This window comes from Falco cherrug, chromosome 3 (assembly GCF_023634085.1).
Source record: "Falco cherrug isolate bFalChe1 chromosome 3, bFalChe1.pri, whole genome shotgun sequence".
Classification (NCBI taxonomy): Eukaryota; Metazoa; Chordata; class Aves; order Falconiformes; family Falconidae; genus Falco; species Falco cherrug.
This window is the reverse complement of record NC_073699.1, coordinates 38,991,080-39,006,970: the sequence shown is the minus strand read 5'-3', so window position 1 is coordinate 39,006,970 and position 15,891 is coordinate 38,991,080. Positions and strand designations below refer to the sequence as shown.

Genomic DNA, 15,891 nt, shown 5'->3' with positions numbered 1-15,891 from the left:
ATTTTGAAAGATAATTCCATCTCCAGGCAACAGATCACACCTTTAAACTCCTTCTAAGAACTTTTGAAGCATTGTTAATGATCCATTTCTAGATAATACAGATAATACTACTTAAAATAAAATTGACAATGAATTAATAAGTCCTGAAATATAAATAAACATCTTTGACATAGAAAGTATTGTCTTCTACTTGAAAAAAAGTCAACAGCTAAAAAATTTTAAAAGGAAGAGGTAGCTTTACATGTAAAATATTTACCTTTCTTTTGATTTCAAACAGTTTGAATACTAGGTGCTCACAGATAATTAACATTATCCAAATAAGTAGTCATATTGTCATATTGATTTCAATGAGACCATCTACCACAGAAAGTTATGCACAAATGTATTACAGGAATGGGTCCAATATGCACTGCAAATAGAATTTTGTTATATATTACATTTCTTACTGCGTGTTGGCAGCTTAGGGTTGTCTATACCTAAATTTCTCATTTTTTAGATATGAAAGGCAACCTGTTATAAGTTGTTCAATAGACTATTTTTTTTTAATGTGTTGACATTAATAACCATTTAAGTCATTAGTTCACAAAGATCCAGGTATTCTTGATACTAAGTAAAGATGAGATGTGGGTGATATGTACTGTCTGCTAAACATTTAGCTGTTAATGTTCTGTAGCTTCCTGGGACACAAATTTAAACAGTTTATAGAGTACTTTTACTTATAGAACTGGTCACTGTTGTCATGTTTTGTGAGGAGTGGGATTCCGCTACTGTCAATGAGAACAGGACAAAGCATTTTTTTAATATAAAGAAATCGATCTGCTGGATATTCTGAATTCACAAATGTAGATATGATAGCTGAATTTAGATCCTGTGCAGATGGTGAATGTTGTCAGACGTTAAAGACAATAAATACAGAATCATGTTAACAGAGCACAAATGTTTTTCTTTAAAGGATTCTATCCATCTAAGCCTGGAAAATACTGTTTTCCGACTTCATTGAAGCCTGGTGTATTATCACTCTTTAATATTATACTACTGCACATTTAAAAAAAAAGGTGGGGTTTTTTTATTTATGATCATGTGAAATCTGTTACTTACTGAACTGTTATCGCTAAAAGCTTTTTCATTTCTTAAATTTTCTGGTGTCAAATTTCAAAATAATTTGAATACTACATAACAAAGGGAATGCATCCTATAAAATGCTTGTTCTGAAGCACTTGTTTTAATGATTAGTTTTATTCCATGATATCTTAAACCTGGTAAATAAATGTGCCTATATGCCTGAAGCCATATATTTATGAAAGAGTATAAAAACAAATACATGTGTGTGGATTTGTGTGTGTGCAGGTACACATACATCCACACACCCGCACAAACTTATGCATGCACATACTACGGGTCAAATATTTAAATTAAAACCTACGTACATATATCTTTTAGGAAAATGGTCAACAAAGAACAAAGGAAAAATGTCTTTGTCTTAAATCACTTATTTTTCTGAGAGCTAGCATTGTAGGGCTATGGTTTCTTTTGGTCTAAGGAAAGATTGCCATCTATTGGATGACCTTGGAAAAGAACGGGTTTTTACTATGTGCTCTGTAATTCATGAAAAATTGTAACGGAATTGAAGACTTTGAGCTTAAACTGTATACGTTACAATTCTGAAATGGTAGAAAAGCTGCTATCATTCCAAAACTGTGCTTTTGAATTCCAGATTGACTTACATTGTAACATATGAAGGCAATAAGTGTTTGCTTTAGAATGAACTAAATACTGAATGTGTGTATATACAGTAAGATTTGGTAGCAGTTTAAATGTTTGCAGAATATTGTATCCAAGTGTCTTTATTTATGTTTATTGGAATACAATGAAAGAGACTTAATCCAGCCATTAATATATTTATGGTATATTTTTCTTTCAAGATTTGGGAACTGAATGATGCTCCTCTCCTGAAAACAATATTTGCCCAGCTCTTACAGAGGGTTGCACTACATTACATTTCAAACAAAAATATCACTCGGCTTTGGTATAAATGTAATGCTTGCTTTTTTTTTTTCTTTTCTTTTCTTTTCTTTTTTTTTTTTTTTTTATCTTTCAGCCCAAGAACTTGCCAGTCAAGATGAAAAACTTCTTCTAATGGAATCCAGCTTGAAAGCAACTCAAGAGCAGCTAAGTGAGCAAATAGCAGAAACAGTGCGCCAAGAACAGAACAGTAGAAAATCACAGACAGAGCTGAAGACCCTGAGAGAACATATTATAACTTCTGAAGAAGAAATTACTGATTACAAGTGAGTTACTGCTTTTTCAGTATTCAAGAAACAGAAGGCATTAAATTCAACAGTAAATCCTTTTAATATGTATTGTATTAATCATTTCACTCAGGTAAGATGTAGTGTAAATGTGTTATATAACTGTATTGAATCAACTATTTAATCTAAATGATTGATTAATGTATACTTTGAAATATATTCTACGTTTAAAAATTGACTGTTGAAAAAATACCATTATTAGTGGTCTGTTTTACTTTTCAAATTAGAGAGATTTGGTAGTGTTGAAGTAGAATAGTATGTGTAATTATTTATTACCTATCTATTAATGGTATTCTCATCTTCCTCTATTTAGAGACCAAAGGTTACATATGGGTCTTATTGTCTTTCTTTTTTTTTAAAGAAGCTGCCTCTAAGCAAGACACTATCAAATTAAAGGAAATTCAGTGTTTGAACTTTTAGTCACAACAGCAAGGCAAATATGAGCTTGCTAACATAAACGGAAAAAAACCCGCATACTGTATACTATAAAAGTTTGCACTGAAAAAAATGCTTCTGCTTTTATCAGCCAAATTTAGTGTCTATTAGATTGAATGCTAACTCTCGGGATTTAATTAGAAAGTACCAATTTTCAACAATTCACTTTTATAAATTAGCTTAATGTTAACTATATTTTTATATTGAACCTGATTCATTATTGCAATTTTTCCAGATTTAGAATATGGTAAAAATTACTCCTTTCAGTTGATTCTTTTTGCATGCAGTTACTCTCCTCTTACTAAAGTCATGTTATGTTAAGCAATCACTAAGTATACAGACAGAATCTCAAGCTGTTTTGTAATAACACAAAGCATGATGAATACTTTGTACAAAATAGCTTGGTAGCAAAAGTAAGTTCATTCATCTGGTGGTGGGCTGAACATTTAAAGCTAGATGTTTTATCAGATTGATGGCAAGCATCAAAATCCATCTCAAAAATCTCCTCAGAGAGAAGGTTTGCTAAGTTCAGATGCAATAAACACTGTATATCTAAAATCAAAATATGATAGTGTATGCTTAGTGTAAATGACTTCTAGACTAGAACTTCATCCTTTCTGTAGTTCAAATGTTTTTAGTTAATTTTTCTGCTGAGGGCTGGGAAAAGCTTCATGGAAAAAGCATTGTCTTCAGTAATGTTTCTTCATTTCTTTAAATAAAACAGCTTGGTGGTTTTCAACCTGTAGTTGTATCTCTAAAGATATTACTAGTACCTCTCTAGGGAGAACAGTGTCACTGATTTACTTTCCTAACCTATCTTGAGTCTTTTTGCCACAGTGGGTTTTCTTAACCATTTCAAGTGATCTCTTGGTTACCAAAATACTATGTTATGCCAATTCTTGTAGATACTTCTTTAAAAATAAAACGGTTACAAACTTTTAGGACTACTGATTGTGGTAACTAAGTGTGAGATAGTGGGGGGGAGGGGGATTGAAACTCCCAGCTGTAACTGATCGATTGTGTGATGAAATACAGCTTTTGAGAGAATTTTGCAACAGTTCAGTGAAGTGAGTTTTGCTAATGTTGAAATAGAGGGCCAAGTGATAATCATTAGAAGATTTTTCAGAGGATTTTTTTTATAGTTTTATGTTATACTTTGTATGAACAAATAAAACCTGCATGAATCTGTTAACATGCAAAAATTATTAACAAACCTACCTTTTCCTGTTCTATTTTCCATGTTTGTTCAGTGACTTTGGAAGTTTGTTACTTTAGTACGTAAGCATAATAAGCTTTGAGTTATGGGAAACTTTGCTTGGCTCTATAGATTATAAAAATTATTTTTTATTGACTGAGGTTATGTTTTAAACTGAAATATGTGATACCATTGCTTTTAAAAAGTACTCTGACTCATTAATGCAGGATGACAGTCCACAAGGTATTTGTTGAATCTGGCAAATTAAAAGTGCAGATATAAAGAAATAATTTTAGCAAAGTTGAAATAATAAAGCTAAAAACTGAACAAAAAAGTTGGAGATTTAAAATATTTAAATTCCTTTTTAAAACAACATCTTACTGTGTACCTGAAAACAGTCATGCAGTGACAGTTGGTATCATCTGCTCTGTTCTGCTCCTTGGGAGACAGAAAGAACAATGGATCTCTGTCCCCTGGGTCTTCTGGGGCAGAGAATGTCATAAGGGTTATGTTCAGTCACTATGAGGGGTTCTGCACATGTTGTAAAGTAGCATCCCTTTGGTGCTGACTTACTCAAAGTCATACAGTCCTGGACTTTACCTACCTCCCTACTTAGTTAATCTGGCAAATGCAGCTGGTATCAAGGCAAGAGCATAGGACCATAGAAAGAAAAATGCAGCTCAGCATAAAATGGTCAGTAAAAACTACACATAGAGCTGATATTCTGCTATAGCTCTTGCAAGGCTTTTGAGGGGGAAAGTCTATTTCTGTATGCTTTCATTTCCTTGTTGTGAAGTTGTATGTTAAAAGTTATTTTCCTGGAAGTGGTGAAAAAAGGAAATGGTTGACCAGGATTTAAAAACAATAAAAAGTCCATTATATTCATTGGTTTGCCAGAATAAAAAATTTTAGTTTTAAAATAGAATAAAAATGTTTTTGCTAATTTCACAGGATGCCTCAAATATATGTATTTCAGAGGGAAACAACTGGATGTTTTTAGAAGTCACAGCTTATATTATTGCATACTTATCCTGGATGAAATAAACCTTAGGTAACATTGCTGCACCCCCACCCCACCCCCTGCCCCCCCAATATAAGCCTGTTACACTTGAAAGATTTGTTCGGAATGTCCGGTGGGAACCTGGAAATCGTAATAATTTGTAGTATCGATTGTGTGAAGCTATGCAGCTGGGGCCTCTAGTGAATAGACAGGAATAGACATTTTATTGATTAACTTTTACAGTCATATTTTCAGGACTCTGCTGCAACATAATTTTCACTTCCCAGCTTTGTGCTGCTGCATCATGAAACTTGGATTCTTCTCTCTTAACATTTACCCACCTGAGAGAAACCGTATGGACTTGTCTTTTTTAAGCTGTGCTCTGCAGAAATGTATAATATTTGGCACAGTGAATTATTCTAAATTTCCTGTCTGCTGTCACAATATAATGGAAAATCTTCACAAGTGATGTTAGTAAGTATTGTGTAAGTTGAACCCTCCCCTCATCGCATACTAGAAGCTATTGTGTGACACCTTCAAGAAAATCTTATCCTTCTTTGTATTTTCATTTTTATTTTCTAAGTGGCTAGGTTTGTGGCAAAAGCAACCCACTTACATCCACACACACATTCCAGAAGTGCTTAAAGGAAAACCAGGACAACCCTCTAATGAAATAGGTGCTTTTATTAGTTAGTGGAATTTTAAAAGGAGAAGACAGAATGCTCCCCTGGAAACCTGAAATGAATTATCAGTAAAACCTGATCTGTTTTCAGGAGGGACATCCTGCATTAACTAAAGCTCTTTTAAAAATTACTGAGAGGGCGGGATTTCAGTATAATTACTAATAATTCATTTAAAAATATATGTATACGTACTGAAGTCTTAAATAGCAAAATCTTAGAAACCATAATTTTGCATTTCTGAAATTATTCATGTCCAGAAAAGAACAAAAATGGCACTGTGCCACTGTGCAAGGAACTGTTGCATATTTGCTGCTTTTTTTGAGTATGGATTATTTTCTACACTAGATATCTAAGCAATTTCTCTTTCATGCACATACACAATTACCAATGAAAATCCTGATCTGTTTTTCTTTATTTAGTGACTGTTTACTATTAGTTACTTTATGTGCTTACTTTCACTTGGACAGTGTTTTTAATATAAGTTTAATAATGTCTTTCACAAAATAGGCCAAATATTCACCACCACCATCACCACTGATGCTAATATGTTTTAAACCTCTGTCATCCCATTATTTTTTCTAAGTTATGCTAAAATTAACATCTTCTAATTATATGAATGTTTAAGGTAGTTGTGATCCTGTCCCCTTTTGCCCTTCCCCTCTCATCAGAGACATCACGGTGTGTATCCTATGGGGCTACAACTAAGGCAGAATTGCTCCCAGCCATTACAAAACCTTCACTTTGTTTACCATTGACAAACTTAATACTTGAATAATTCCTATTTTCTCTTAAAAAATCAGGAAGTGTGGAGACCTTTAAGGTAAGAATAACAGCATCAAAAAAAGAGGAAGAACAGCAGCTCCTCAAGGCCTCAGTGACCCCTTGACCTGCAATAGCCCCGGGAAAAGGAGAAATAGTCTCAACCAGGTAAAGAACTAGAAGATTTGAAGAAACAGGTAAGTTTCTTTTTATACATGGAAAAATAATGTATTATCTAGCAAGCTGAGTAAAGTAGTATCAGATCTTAATGGCTTTCTAGGCTTCAGTCTTTCAAACGTGTGAATGTCAGCAGTTTTGTGAAACCAATTACCTTATAAACATGTGAAAAGCTGTTCACAAACTTGCAAGATTGAAGATGGAAACTTTTTTAATATTAAGTATCTCTCATTGTTTTATTTTAAATTTGTGATGCTTAATTATAGAACTTAAGGAATGAATTATGATGTAAGCATTACAGGAAATAAGTGGATGAATATTTAGATTAATTAATGGAAATATAAATTAATGTCTGTGTGTGATTTAGATAAAAAAAGGGGAAGTGGTATTCCTTTTTCTGAATATTTGTGGAGATATTTAACGGAGATCAAAGTAGTAATTCAGGAAGTTTTATATGTTCTAGGTAGATAATCCCCTAAATGTTCAGGACTCCGTGAATAGCACATTTAATGCATTGTTAGATTTTATATTTAGTTTCTTCTTCCTTTTCTATTTTGACATATCCATGCTAAAGCTTCTTACACCCGTGATAACCTTTTCATTATGAATTAAGCAAGGTAAAGATTAAAATTTGTAAAAAGTTAAAAAACTTGAAATACTTTAAATATTTTAAGTGTTTACTTATATTAAATAGATTAATCACCATATATAACAAAGTTTCTCAAAGAATACAATTTTGACACTGCAGAAATTCAAGACTAGTTATAGTGCTTGAGGGTGATCAGAAAATTTTAAGGTTTACCATGACACAGCTGGAGGCTGGTTGGCTCTATTACTTTATCTGCTTCTTTCACAGAAATTGAAAATCTGAAAAAAATTAATAAGCTTGTGCTGTTTAGTCTAATTTTAGAGGACATAAAACTATAAACATAAAACTATAAAGCTAGAGATTAGAAGTCCACAAACTCTGTTTTCTAAATGTTACTGAAGAAATGAATATCCAAAGTTGACATTTGTGTTTATTGACTTTCACAGTACCTATGACTTAAATAAATAAATTTTATAACAACAACAATAATATAGGAGAAGACTGTCCAGGTATAGGGTATGATCCTATATATTTGTGTCTTTCCAGACACTATAGTTACTACTGGGAAAAGCTGAATTGATTGCAATGGAAATCTACCTGACAGTAAGCATTTGCAGTGGCAGATAAAATTATTTAAGAAAAGAGAACATAAAATTAAGAAAGACAGATGGACTCATAAGAGTGAAATACAAATAGTCTGAATCAGGATTGATTTCAACATAATGTGGTGGAGGAATCCCCATTTATTGATCAACTTTAAAGCCTATGCACAGCACTTAAAAAGATAAAGTAAGCAAGGTCAGATAATCAAAGCATTTAAATAGTAAAAACAGCAACTGCCACTGTAGACTGCTAAAATAAATCCATAATACAAATTGCTTTAGCAAAAAGTGGATGAGCAGCTGATCTTCCTATTGAACTTTTATACTGTTCAGTGACCACACTGGGAAAAGGATTGGGAGAAATGCCTTGAAGATCAATATTGAGTGAGATGTAGCAGGGATTCATTCTGAACATGAAAGAATTACAAGTAAGAGAGTAAAGATCTTGAGGAAATGTCATCAAGGAAGGACTGTTATTTTAAAATATCCCACATATTATTTGAACATGACATTAGTTGCTATTCTATTATGATTTCTGAGTATTGAAAGCTTATTAAATCAGAAAGCTATTGCAAAACATGAAAATAGGACAAAGAGAACTAATAATTTTAGTGAAATTACTTCTAAGAATTTAATAACTTCTGTCTTAAAAATAAGGAGACTTTTAAACATATTAATTAATATAATACCCAGTTAAGGGTGGTACTTTCTAGCATATGTATTCATTTTTTTTTTCTGAATATAAATGATAAACTAGACTATTTTACAGTTTCCTTTCTTTGTATCCTGTTGGGTTTTTTGGAGGTCAACATGCATCTATAATTAACATATTTAATATAAGTACTAGTTCTTTAAATCTGTTCTTAATAGTGTTTTCATAGGCATTTTTACTGTTTTGAAGAAATTAGAATGATCTATTGCAAGTGCTCCTAATTTCAATTCCTCCTAAACCTTTATAGGCTTTTAATTTTAAAATAGATGTTAAATATGTGCTATAGCTTCCATTTATACGTTAATTTTTCCAGCACTCCTTGAAAAGTATTTATGAGAAAGAAATACTAGATGTAGTAGTACTACAGTAGCTCATTGTTTCATTCTGTTGCATTCATTCACAGTGTTATTATATTATTGCATGAGAAATACTTCATTTTCATGGACATATTGCCCCTTTTAAATTCAAAATCCTGCTTTTATTATTTTTTACTGTAATCTTCCTTCCATTTCAAGTTCACTGCCCTACTTATAAAAAAGATGTTATAGCTAGAAAGTAGTAATTCAAGGTTTGAAGGTATTTGTATTTCAAATAATAGAAAAGTAATAATTTAAACTGGAGTTTCAAGGATACACAAAATACTTCTCTTAACATATAAGTAAAGACCACATTCATGTTTTCTTTGAAGACCTTATTCGACAAAATATGTTAGAGGAACTGATTCCCAAAATCATAAAGTTTGTTCAATATGGTAACTGTACAATACACTGTCTTGTAATGAACAGTTATTTACAACTAATATTGGCTTTGGATTTGCTGTATGAATAGCTGATTACAGCAATTTCAATGGCAAAATTGTGAAACAATATTCATAGTTGTCAGAGAAAGGTCAGATTATTTGCATTCATTAGGAACTTGGAGGGCCATACAGCATGCTTTTCCTTTGGGATGCTTATAGTTATTGATTTGTATACAGCTGTAGGAAAAATTAATTAGAATTATAGTTCACTTTACCACTGGAGGCTGTATATTAATAATTATAACAACAACAACAACAACCAAAAAGTTCTACTTCAAAAAAATTAGAGCAAGCAAATTAAATAATTGTAATTTTTTAAAATTAAAATTGTTACATTTAACTTATTTAAAATAATTTCTTTTGAATAGCCTGAGGAAATCCCTTAGAGAACTTTTGTTAATAGTCACAATACTTTAATTTGCACAAAAATGCATAAGCATTACTGTGACATAAAGTATTCAAAACTTTTTTGAGTGATCTTTAAAGATGCTTATAAACACAGAAAACAATTATATAGCAAACCTTTCTTGTATAACTGCATGATTACTAACTTCAAAATTGAATTTAAGCTTACAAATAATCCTGTGCTAATAAGTTAATTTACAGTTGTACTCTACTTATTAAAGACCTTTCAAGACCAAGAACTATATAAAATAATACAGAAATGTTATAGCCATTGCTGACTGCTAGCTCCTTAAGTCTGAAAAATGAGTAGTGTCTTCAAAAAAGTATACATGGAACCATGCCAACAATGTGAGACCAGGAAAAGCAAATTGTCAGTGTGAGATAAAACTTTGTTGAAATGAAGAGAGAGGTGGAGAATTTAAGATTTACACATAGCGATGATGTTCAGATGGTATGCATTGATGCATTTGAAATCTTGTTTGTATTATATTGAGAAATACTGTACATGATTAGTGCATATTTCTGTGAACTTTTAACACTTCAGATGGATTAGAATGTCTTATTTTGATCATATCCATATTGTTCATTGTGATAAGATTAGGTCCTGAGTCATTAAAAAATGTTTGGCTTACTTCCATTACATTCAAGCATACCTTAAGCAGAAAAATATAGAATACAGTTTTCCATATTGTGCATATATAACACATGTTTGAGATTAATCAAATCATAGTCACCTCTAATTAACAGCAGGGAGCAATTCCAACATGGGACAGAGCCAAATGATGAAGAAATGAAGCATATATTTAAAAGATGCAGCATACTAAGAAAAGAAAAATACATTATGATTACCTTAAGAATACTGAAAAGTTTTTAAACCTGTGGTTTTGTGCGTGTGATTAATACAAACTGACAAGTACCCAAGTTTTGTGTTGCTTTGTTTTTTAACTTGGAAAAAGTTTTTAGAGCTAAACAGTTTTGTAGGTAAATATAAAGTATTCTTTCAAAGTCCAAAGTTAAGCTTTTTCTCTTCAACCTCCACAATTACTAGATTTACAAAAAAAAAAAAAAAAAAAAAGACTTTTGCAACTTCAGATCAGAAGTTTTTGTTACAGCTTATGAAAATATCTTATTTGTAAACTAAAATTCTATCATTTACTTTGGTCCTTGCTTAGTGTTGCAGGAAAGGGAATGATGAAGGAATTGATCAAAGACATACATCGAGGTATGTTGTCTGCAAGACTTTCCTCCTGTGTTGTTGGAGAAGGAAGTTGTACAGTTGATGAAGAAGAAAACCCTAGGAAAAAAAATAATAAAGTGTCATGTGATGAAGCAGTTGAATGCTGAGCTGCAGAACTAGATATTTTTGTGGCCTCTCCCACAGAAGTCAAGCAAGATTCTTCATATAAACTTTTCTAAATATCTAATCTGAGATTCCACAATCTTATCTGTAGCAGGCTGAACTTTCCCAAGTACAACTGTAGCCAATAATGATATGCTCTGAATGGTTAAAGGTCTTTACAAAGAAGTATTAACAAAAGGTATCAGAAGACAAGGTTCAGTCCTGTCCTTTGTCTGACTGGGGATTTGAGCCAAGGTCATCTACATTGCAGGGGAAGACAGTAGTGCCTGAGCACATACAAGTTTTCCTGTCTGTCTTTGATGGAACAACTGCTAAAATTGCCTACAAAAAGGGAAAGACTGCAATAAAGACAGAGTGCCATCCCTCTCAGAATAATATGGAATGAGGCTCATTCAAACTGCTTCAAAATAAAAGAGAAATTAATCTGTGTTCTCCCATATCACAAATAAGCATACTAATAGAAAGTAATTTCACATTTTATTTGTACTATATGTGAGCAACCTTATCTTCTTCTACTCCATGTCCCAAAATCTGTTTGCTTCAACTGCCTACCTGTAAAATGATAATAAAGCTATATTCTCACATTATGAGATGCTGATATTTATGAAACACTCAGACACCACTGTGCTGAAAATCCATGGTTATATTTATACTTTCCTTTTAGTTGTGTAAGTACATGAGCCCTGTCTCTTAGTTCAAATCCTGTAAGCTGGTGCATATTGACATTGTCTGTAGGGTTGCAGATTCAGAATTTGCCACTGAATGGACTAGAAGTTTGTTCCAGAATCTTGTTTTGGACTTAACTAGTTTGTACAGTGTGCATGACCAAGGAATTAAACAAAAATAAAAGAATAAAAATGTGAATGAATATGAAGGCTTTAGAAAATCATGTAGAGAAGTTTATGAGCCAAGATATTTTTTTATTCAGGTAAGCACTTGAGTATTGTACTTTGAACACTGAAAGATAAATAATAAGGAATCAAAATGCTGAACTATCCAAGCCCTAAGTGATAAAAAGTCATTGTTATAAGCTGGATGTTTAAAGGAAGGGATAATATCAAGTGATAAAGTTACAAATGTGTAAATACGCATAGGTTAGGCAGAAATTAAGATACCTGGCATACTTAATTCTGATGTATGGTGAATGCTGAATATTTGTCCTTGCCACAGTGATTATTTTTTTAGAAGTAAAATCAGCATCAGAACTGGCTCCCAAATCAAATAGATTTCAGGAGGTACCCAGCCTAAAAAGTAAAATTAGATTCACCACTTTCATATGGATGCTTTTCAAAAGAAACAGCTGCGAAGGGATTCCCTGCTTGATGTGTTGTGTTGTCTGACTTGATGAGGTCAGACAGAGATTTGGCAGGCAGACACTTTATCTAGCAGGAAAGTAATTTTTGTCATTTTTGGCCACCTTGTGCCAACCAAGCTAAAATGTGCTGAAACTACATAGGTCTGTCTGAAAAATTATCTTAATTTTGTATTTCCAAGGCAGCAAAAGCCATAACAAGGCACTGCCCTTCTCCAAGACATTAGAACTTTTCAACAGAATAGATACAAAAATTTTAAGATAAATTATCTCTCTCTCTCCATACACACACATATATTTGTTAATATCATTCTTAGAAATAACCATACTCTTTTTGTTTGCACTTTCCAACATAATTTGGCCTTGAGCAAAAAGTCAACAAGAAAAATTTCAGTCCAAACAGATGAAGTTGGGCAAAGCTCTAGGCAACTGAAAACCTTGCCTAAAAATAGAAAACTTTATATAGGCAGCAGAACGATATACCACCATAATAGCATCATGCCAATAGATGAAGATAGAACAAATGAATTTCTTGTTGACATCATCTTGCTGAAACTGATGAGAGTATGCAAGAGCTTTTTGGCTCATAGACATCAAATGGAACTTTGAAAATAACAAACACTAATGAAAGAAACCTAACCTAGACATAGTCTTAATACTCCCTTGCCTATAATTTTCAGAGCTGTATTTTATATTAGTTCTTTAAGGATAAGCATCAGGAATATCATGCAAATATTCAAAAGACTTTTTTAAAGCAAGGGAAGCATCTTGTTCTTTTTCCTGAATTCTTTAAAATTTGTACTCAGAGATTTCTAAGGAATGGACTTTAAATTGCCATATGTTGTTATCATCAATAAAAGCTGTAACAGGCAGCACCACCTTCTAAAACCAAGAGGAGGCTTAAGAGGAGGCTGTGGTTCTGTGTGATTTAAGTTTTGATTTTGATTTATTTACGTTCATTTGGGGTTTCCTTTAAGTTGGATATTTCAGTTATCAGAGCTCACAGTGGCAAAATATGTTATTTTCCTAAGTCTAGTAACTGCTAGGATTACATCAGGATCCTTCTTAAGGCCTCTAAAAGCCTTTTTGCCTCAAAAAACCCACTAGAATATTTTGAAGTAGAAACTTTTATCATAGCATATTACAATATTAAGTTGATCCTTGTCATTATAGATTTCTCACCAAACTTGAATGTTCTGTGGTAAACACTATTGTTGACTACTGTTAGTAGTCACTTCAGTTCCTACCAAGTATGAGTATAACTTGTTTGCATGGCTTTGGGTTTTTTCTTTGCAGCTATGAAGCAAAATTTGATCAGTGGATCTTCTGGCCAACAATTTTCTTATGCAGAGTTGTAAGATTTGCTATTTTAAATCTAACCAAAGGTTTATTTAGCTAAACAATCTGTCAGATAAATCTCTAAAAGGAAAAATGCCTTTTGGTGTTTTTAGAATTTCAGTAGTTTTTTTTCTTTGCTTCTGACTACGGTTGACCATGATGTTCATTCATCATTTACCATTTTGGATGAGAACCCCTTTCATCTGTAACTGTCTCTCTAACTGACTATTAACACTTGGCTTCCAGAAATGTCAGCTCCCCATGGATCAATAAATCCACATAACAGTAAATTTTCTGTTTTTTTCATTCTTAGCGGAAAACAGTACTTCATAGTTCTTCCACTTTGCCTGCTGGCAGTTTTAAGTATAATTACCAGAAGTTTTTTGGTAACAGTGACTTGTTGAGGAATAATAAAGAATTTACATTTACTTCCCAAGAACTGATAGTGGATGCTGACCACAACAGCTCACAGTCACTTCCTCATGTATTTTTGTAGTGGTTTTACCCCGTCTGGCAACCAAGCACCACGCAGCTGCTCACCCACTCCCCCCTCACCCAGAGGGATGGGGAGGGGAATCGGAAAGGAATGTAAAACTCAGGGGTTGAGATAAGAACAATTCAATAGGTAAAGCAAAAGCTGTGCATGCAAGCAAAGCAAAGCAAGAAATTAATTCACCACTTCCCATGGGCAGGCAGGTGCTCAGCCATCCCCAGGGAAGCCGCGCTCCATCGCACGTAATGGTTACTTGGGAAGACAAACACCATAATGCTAGATGTCCCCCCCCTTCCTTCTTCTTCCCCTTGGCTTATATATACTCAGCATGACATAAGGTATGGGATATCCCCTTGGCTAGTTCGGGTCACCTGTTCTGGCTGTGTCCCCTTCCAATGTCCCATGCTCCTCCAGCCCTCTCGCTGGCAGGGCCTGAGAAACTGAAAAGTCCTGAGTATAAACATCACCCAGCAACAATCAAACCTATCAGTATATTATCAGCATTGCTCTCACACCAAATCCAAAACACAGCACTGCACCAGCTACTAAGAATATTAACTCTATCCCAGCTGAAACCAGAACAATTCTCCTACTTCACTGGAAGCATTTTTCCTGTAGGTTGCTTACCTTTCCCATCTCTCTAATATTTTTTTCCTGAAAAAGCTATCAAGTGTGACTATTATTTTAATCAGAGGCATCTCGCTGATCTGCCAGATGTTAGTTGTTTTTTCCTCATCCTTTTCTTTCAGTGCTTCTAAAAATTGGTCTGTGCGTTATAACCATTTGACAGCTGTTTCCACACTGAGATTTGCATCTAGTATTTTTTGGCATTTCTGAAACATAAGTTTGATGAGCTATTTGCAACTCACTCTATAAATTTCTGGCATTACCTGTTTGTGTGACAATTGTACCACTGACCAATGTAAGCAATATTTGTCATAGTAGCTAAATCAGCTTTCTCCTTGTTTCATAAGGAGAAATACATGCAGGTAGGCAACATCAAATGTTTAACAGAAGTGGCTTAGCACTTTCCTATACTCAGTGATACTGTGATTGCTTACGTTCTACAAGATGTGTCGTCATGATAGTAGACTAATTAGTAAAGCTAAATCCAGAAAGAGAAAGGCAGCCTACAGTATTCATTAGATAATAGCCTTTCTGAAACCTAAGCTAACTTTTAACAAAACTATATTTTGTTTTGTAGCTGTTGGCTCTGTGGTATTTGGAGACAAACTATTTCTTCTCAGGGTATTTAAGTGTATTTTTTTTACACTATATGGCTATTCTTACAAGTTGAACAAGCTATGTATTTCCTTGCAAGCTAGGAAATATTCTAACAAGATTCAGCCAGCCCCTGAAGCATGCTTTTAAAAAGTTCCTTTTTTAGGTATGTTTAGGAAAAGACATTGGTAATGTGTTCAGATATGACTATCAATCCTCCATTATGACAATTTTAAAAATAAATGCCTAACTTGACAAAAATTTCATGCATTTCTGGAAAGAGTATTTGGAAGGGTAATCACCAGGTAATCACAAGTGAGTAATGAAGAATACAAAATACTTGTTTTCTTGAGAATAACTCCTTTAAGAATTTTTTTCCCAAATATATCCCACAATTATTCTCTTATTTCCATGCACCTGCATATTTTTCAGTCCATGGGACTCTGATAAGGATCTTGTTACTCTGAAAAGTGAGGTGGGTTTGTATAAAGACACATAAGGT

The 15,891-nt window shown here is 33.3% G+C and overlaps 1 long non-coding RNA gene across 1 annotated transcript; it reads left to right on the top strand.

Moving 5' to 3' along the window:
* The first annotated feature begins 950 nt into the window (after positions 1-950).
* Positions 951-11,580, top strand: LOC114016926 (uncharacterized). Its single transcript, XR_003561702.2, has 4 exons — positions 951-1,055; positions 2,099-2,288; positions 6,423-6,578; positions 10,838-11,580. It is a non-coding gene; the product is annotated as an uncharacterized LOC114016926 (long non-coding RNA).
* The last annotated feature ends 4,311 nt before the right edge of the window (positions 11,581-15,891 follow it).